Source organism: Candoia aspera, chromosome 1 (assembly GCF_035149785.1).
Source record: "Candoia aspera isolate rCanAsp1 chromosome 1, rCanAsp1.hap2, whole genome shotgun sequence".
Classification (NCBI taxonomy): Eukaryota; Metazoa; Chordata; class Lepidosauria; order Squamata; family Boidae; genus Candoia; species Candoia aspera.
In genome coordinates, this window is record NC_086153.1 from 232979736 (window position 1) to 232987214 (window position 7479).

Here is a 7479-nt window from a genome sequence, read left to right on the forward strand (position 1 = left end):
CAGGCTGTCACTCGCAGCCAACTCGTGCGCAGCTGCCCTCTGATTCAGTTTCACCGGCTGGGGGGAGGCTCTCAATTCCTTCCCAGTTGCAACAAAAGTTTCTCTCCGAACTGAAATCTGACACTTGGTTGCAAGCGAATAGAGACAATGTTTCCTTTGACCAAGGCTTCGCATGGAAGCAAAACCGTTTCTATGTCCCTGACAATTTGAGGAGGGACATTCTCCTCAGGTCTCATGATGACAAAGTGGCTGGTCATTTTGGCTTTGTTAAAACCTTACACCTGGTTTGGTGCCAGTTTTGGTGGCCAACATTGAGGCGTGATGTAAAAGACTATGTTGCTTCTTGTCCTGTCTGTGCCATGTCAAAACGAAACGGGGGTAAGCCACAAGGGCTGCTGCAGCCTGTGGCCAGCCCCTCCCGTCCCTGGGAGGAAATCTCCATGGATTTTATTGTCGACTTGCCTCCAAGCCAAAGAAAGACTGTGATTTGGGTTGTGAAAGACCATTTCTCTAAACAAGCCCATTTCATTCCATGTGCCTCTATCCCATCGGCTCAGCAGCTGGCCCACCTCTTCCTGGTCCACGTGTACAGAATTCACGGATGCCCCGCCCGTTTGGTCACAGACCGTGGGACACAGTTTACTTCCCAGTTTTGGCGGGCATTTTTAAAACTGCTGGGCACCAAACAGGCACTATCCACTGCATCGCATCCTGAGACTGATGGATCTATGGAGGCTCTTAATGCCACATTAGAACAATACTTGAGAGCCTTTGTAAACTATCAGCAGGACAATTGGGTTGATCTCCTGCCTTTCGCCGAAGTGGCTTACAACAACGCAGTACATCAAAGCACAGGACACACCCCCTTCAGTACTGTATTTGGTTGAGATTTCATGCCCATTGCTGACCTGCCTCAACCCACCTCACCGCCTGCATCCCCCTTGGACTGGGCTGCACACCTGGGGGACTCTTGGCCGGTGATCCAACAAGCGCTGGCAGATGCCCAATCAGCCTACAAATTGCATGCTGATAAGAAGCGGGTGCTTCAGCCTGCTTTCAAAGTTGGAGATACGGTCTACCTTTCCACCAAGTTCATTAAATCTCCCCAACCCTCTAAGAAATTGGCTCCTAAGTTTGTTGGACCTTTTCCCATTGTGGGAGTTATCAACCCTGTTACTTTCAAATTGGACCTGCCACACAACCTTAAACGCTTACATCCTGTTTTTCATTGCAGCTTGCTCAAGCCTGCTCACCACTCTGATCGCTGGCATCTCCAACCTACACCGCCTCCACCCATTATGATTGACGGCCAACAGCATTTTGAAGTGAAAGAGATCCTTGATTCCCACAGGCTTCATAATACCCTGCAGTACCTTATATGCTGGAAGCATTTCCCCCACTCTGAGTGGGTGGCTGCCCACGATGTTCACTCTCCTCTTCTCGTTAGGTGTTTTCACGCTGCTTATCCTCTGAAACCTGCTCCTTAGTATTTTTGGGGGGGCGCTATGTCATGTTCACTGTTTCAATGTGCCTGGTACATCGTAACACTTCTCATGTCATTTGCCTGATACGTGTTTGATCCTGGCTGGGAGGAGGATTCCTCTTCAGAGAGTTGTTATCTGTTGGCTGCTGGGTTGGAATGTGTTTGGGTTATCTCATGTGTTCAAGGTTGCTTTCCCAGGATGTGTGAACAACGGTTAGCAGCACCTGGGAGGGGGTGGTTGCCATGGTCGGGTGAGGGGAGGGATTACGTTTGGAGCCGAGGGTTTTTAGTTTGTATTTGGCGTGCTTTTAGTCATTCTCAGCTTTCTCTGTATTTGCATACTATTCTTTTAATAAATCAAGATATCATTAAGTACCTGCTTGTGAGTCTGAGTATATCAGGATAGGCAATCATTACACAGAGTCAGTAAGAGTCCACTCCCCGCAGCCTGCAGATGTTCCTAACGGTTCCTGCTGGTGTTCGGGGAAGTGTCCTTGAACAGGCGAGATAACTCAAATAGACATTCCAAAGCCTCTACATCAGTGCCTGGTACAAAGAACAAGAGCAGCCCCCTCCCGAACCGTAACATGTGTCAACACCAGCATGGCATGGGAACTAGTTACAATGTTCACAAGAACATTGAACCAGGAACCATGACATTCTGCCTGCCTAGAAAAAAAAATTAAACTACAGAACAGTAAATTACAAAGGAAATTAGGGATGAGGTTTTGCAGGATAAGCAAGATGAAATTGGCAAACTAAATCAGGAGCACTAACATGTTGAGCAAGCACCCACTCAGGATGGGGGAAATGTTTCCAGCAAACGAGGTATTGCAGGGAGCCCCGAAAGCGACGGGAGTCAAGGACCTCCTTCAATTTGAAGTGTTGGTGTCCGTCAATCATGATTGGAGGAGGTGGGGGTGGAGAAGGGTGCCAGGGATCAGAAGAGCAAAAAGGCTTCATCAAACTACAATGAAAAACAGGGTGGATGCATTTCAAATTGTGAGGCAATTGAAGTTTAACAGTCACAGGATTGATAATGTCAATAATGGGAAAAGGACCAATGAATTTAGGTGCCAGTTTCCAAGAAGGTTGGGCAGATCTGATGTACTTGGTGGAGAGATAGACTTTCTCACCAATTTGAAAGTCTAGTTGTGTGGAACGGTGTCTATCTGCATATTTTTTATAGGTGGCTTGAGCATCAGCAAGGGTCTGTTGAATAACTGGCCAAGAGGCAGAAATGCGGGCTGCCCAGTCAGCAGCGGAACCTGCCTGAGAAGGGGGTTGTGGCAACTCAGGAATGGGAACAAAGTCCAGGAGTTTTGCCAGTGCTTTGATGAACAGCATTATTATAAGCAACTTCAGCAAAGGGAAGGAGATCAACCCAATCATCCTGGTGGTAGTTAATGTAAGCTCTAAGGAATTGCTCTAAAACAGAGTTAAGAATCTCAGAATTCCCATCAGTCTCAGGGTGTGAGGCTGTAGATAAGCCTTGTTTGGTGCCTAATAACTTCATAAATGATTTCCAAAAGTGAGAAGTAAACTGTATTCCACGATCCATGATCACACATGTAGGACACCCGTGTAAATGGCAAAAATGGTGTAAAAACAGTTTGGCCAACTGTTGAGTGGTTGGCAGAGAAGCACAAGGAACAAAGTGGGCTTGCTTTGAAAAGAAATCCTTTACTACCCAAATAACTGTCTTTTTCTGGCTGGGATGTAGATCTACAATAAAGTTCATTGAGATTTGCTCCCAGGGTTTGGTAGAGTTTGCCACTGGTTGGAGGAGACCCTGTGGTTTTCCTCCTTTGCACTTAGAGATAGCACAAACTGGGCAGGTGGCCACATATTCTTTTACATCAGTTCGCAAAGTTGGCCACCAAAATTGCCTTCGTACAAGGTGTAGGGTTTTTACAAATCCAAAGTGACCTGCCATCTTATGGTCATGCGACCGCTGTAAGATTTCAGAACAGCCTTTGGTTTTCAACAAATCAGTGAGTGGCAGGGCAATCTCTGCGAACCCCCTGATGAACTGCCTATAGAAATTGGTGAACCCCAGAAAACTTTGTAGCTGCTTGTGGGTGCGAGGTTGCCCCCAATTTTGCCATGGCAAATTTGGCTGGGTCCATTTCAGTGCCCTGCACTGACACCTGGTATCCCAAATAATCAAGCTGTGATTTGTGGAATTCACACTTAGAGAGCTTGGTGTACAGTTTCGCTGCTCTAAGCTTAGCAAGCACTTGCCTGAGCAAGGCTTCATGTACCTCTTCTGTTTCTGTGTATATTAATACATCATCTAAATAGACCAGCACTCCTTTAAATAGATGGTCATGGAGAACCTCGTTAATGAGTTGCATAAAAACTCCAGGAGCCCCTGAAAGTCTGAATGGGAGAACCTTAAATTGGAAGGATCCCAAAGGACAATTGAAAGCAGTCTTCCATTCATCCCACTCCTTGATGCGAACACGGAAATATGCTTCCCTTAAGTCCAGTTTGGAAAAAAAATTTCCCCTTAGCTAAATGAGCTAGCATATCCTTCATTAGTGGTAGGGGGTACTTGGAAAATGTGGAAAATGTGGAAATGGCATTCAAGCCTCAGTAGTCTGTGCAAAGTCTAAGAGTCCCATCCTTTTTCTCACGGAATAAAACTGGCGCTCCCACAGGGGAATTGGCGGGCTCAATGAAGCTGCATGCCAAATTCTTGTCAATAAACTCATGCAAAGCTACCAGCTCCTTTTGGGTCATGGGATAGATTTTGGGCTTGGGTAGCTTTGCCTCTGGGTCTAGTTCAATGGCACAATCAGTCTTACAGTGGGGGGGGGGGAGCTGGTCTGCCTCCACTTCTCCAAATACATCTGCAAAATCCGCATATTGGGGAGGCAGTCCCTCAAGCTGTGCCGGCACTAGCATTGCTTGACCAACCCCCACCTTGCATTCTCAAGTTGTAATAGACACTGCCTCTGTGGGGCCATTGTAAAATCCATCTCTAAATGTCACAGTTCTGTACTCCCAGTTGATATAAAGGTTCTGGTATTTTAGCCAAGGCATGCCCAAGATAACAGAAGGACTGCCTGCAGGAGCCACAACAAACTTTAATGTCTCTATATGGCTCCCCACTTGCATGGTTACAGTTCCAGTAAAATGGGTGGCTGGGCCCCCTCCAGCCTCTGAACCATCAAGCTGCATAAAAATCAGAGGGCACGTAAAGGGAAATGTTGGTAGGTCCAAGGCTGCCACCAATTTAGGGTGGATCAAATAACGTGAGCAGCCAGAATCCACTAGTGCCCAAACTTCAGCATTTTTCATTTGGGACTTCAGTCTGACTTTTAACATCAAGGTGGGACAGTCATCACTCACCATGGAGTCTTTGCGCCCGTCCTCTGCTGCCTGCTCGCTGGTGCTTTTCACAGCAGGTGGCTGGAGTTTCCCGCCGGGTCCTTCGGTTCGGGCTTAGATTCCCCAGAGAAATACACAAAATCCTCACTGTCAATGTCACCTCTGGCTGCTGTGGCCCTGCGGACTGCCAGCGGCAATTTTGTAGGCACTGTACCCTGTTTGGGATTGGGTTTGGGCTTCGGACAATTGGCCGCCCGGTGTCCCTCCTTCCCACTGCGTAGGCACTGCCCCTTTGCATAGCAGTGGCTCCTCTCTTCCTCCCAAAGCTTTGGGGCTCTCTTGGCGGTGAGCTGGTCCCTTCTGGGAGTTCAGGTACTTGGACAGGACCACTCAGCCTTTCAGGCTTGTAAATAGGTAAATTTGGCAGTTTCAGCTTTTCTGGCCAGGCAGATCCAATCATAAAGAGAAGTGGGATCCTCTTGGCCTAAAGCCCAATGCAACATGTCACTGGAAAGACCTTCTTTAAAATACTCAACTAAGGTGGACTCTGACCAATTGGTAATTTTATTGGCTAAAGCTTTAAACTCCAACACATAGTCAGCGACTGACATCTGGCCCTGGGAGAGCTCTTTCAAGGCTTTCTTAGCTCATTCTTTTGCCATGGGATCTTCAAAATGCATCTTCAATGCCCACATAAAATCATCAATGGTGTCCAGAGCAGGCGCGTCAGCATCACACAGCTGGATGTACCAATCCGCCACCCTCCCCTTGAGTTGGGCTGCAACTGCATCGACCTTGGATCTTTCATGTGGAAAATACATCCCAAAATCCCTCATATAGTTCTTCGCGTTGGTGAGGAAAAACGCCACTTTCGTTGGGTCCCCATTGAATTTAACTGACAGCTCTCTAAAACCTCGGCTGGGGCCAGGTGCCATGGAAACAGGGGCTGCAGGAGCCAGAGCTGCAGGGGCCGAAGCTGCAGCAGCAGATGCCTCATTGTTCCAGGTCACGGAGGGTTGAGTTCTACGTGATGGGAATCCCCCACCACCATGTTGCAGCCTGTCCCAGCCCCGTTGTTGGTCTGCCAGCTGGTACTGGCGAGAATTGTTGGTAACTGTCCTCCCCCTGCTTCACTGAACTATCCATCGACATGGAGATGTTTTTTAACAAGTTCTCTATAGATTCCATTTTTGCTTCTAGCACTCGCAGTCTCTGGGGTTGGCGAGTCCCCTCTCACCTGACATCCCAGGGGTCCGGCCAGTTTGGTGGATTCCCCCTCTGGCGTCAGTGGCACCTGGTATTTCCAAGATGTTCCTGACTATGCCTCGTCAATGTCGTCTAGGACAATCAACTCGCTGAGAGACTCCAACAGGCCCGGTCCTTCTGCTAGCACCCCACTGGTCTCTGCCTCCTCCGAGTCCGATTCCATTCCTCTATCTGGGGAGATGCACTGAACAGCTGGTGCCTGGGATGGTTTGACTGGGACATCTTGCCCTTTGTCTTGCTCCCCTGTTTCAGTGGCAGAGCTGGAGGGCTCCTCTGGCACTTCCGTGGTTCGTGTTGCCATAGCCATCATCAACTAAAATTCCTCACAAGAATATTCTCTTGGTAGGAGTTAACAGAATTAAAGATTCTCAGCTTTATGTGATGAACACCTACCCAAGTTTTCAACCAGACTCACACAAAAAGCTTAAGGATATCTGATTTATTACTGGATAGTATGCAAGTTCAAGAGCAAAGCTGAGAATGGCAAAAACACAGGTCTTTCAAACAATTAAAGCTTAAACAGTTCCAATCCCTCCCCCCAGAGTCAGAAAGAGTCCACTCCCCGCAGCCTGCAGGTGTTCCTAACGGTTCCTGCTGGTCTTCGGGAAAGTGTCCTTGAACATGCGAGATAACCCAGATAGACATTCCAAAGCCTCTACATCAGTGCCTGGTACAAAGAATAAGAGCAGCACCCTCCCGAACAGTAACATGTGTCAACACCAGCATGGCATGGGAACTAGTTATGATGTTCACAGGAACATTGAAACAGGAACCATGACAGGTAGATCTCTGCTTCTATGGATCTGGTGCTTAGTGCCTGTTCTTGTGCTTCTAAGATCAGTGCCTCAGTGCTGTCTTTTAGTCCAGCCCTTTCCAGCCACTGGTAGGATTTCCCAATGTCAGCCACCTCAGCTGTCTGTCAATGGTACATCCCATGCAGAGCATTGTCTTGCCATGGCACTTCCTCTGCTTGATCTTCCTTCCATGTGTGCTGTTGCCTCAGGCATTCTCTCAGCAGCTCATCTTTAGGTGCCATCTTACTGATGTACTCCTGGATGCTCTGGATCTCATCCAGGACAGTGGCTTTGACACTCACCAGGCCCCCACTCCCTCTTTCCAGCTGGTGTACAGTCTCTGGGCATTAGTCTTGGGGTGGAAGCATCCATACATTGTGAGGAGCTTCCAGGTCTTCACATAAGCAGCCTCCATGTCCTCCTTTGGCCAGCTCACTATACTGGCAGGGTATCTGATGGCTGGCAGGGCATATGTGTTGATGGTGTGGATCTTGTTCTTCCCATTGAGCTGGCTCTTCAGGACCTGTCTTATCCTTTAGTGGTACTTGGATGTTGCTGTCTTCCTTGCCTCCTCATCGTGGTTCCCGTGTGACTGCAGGA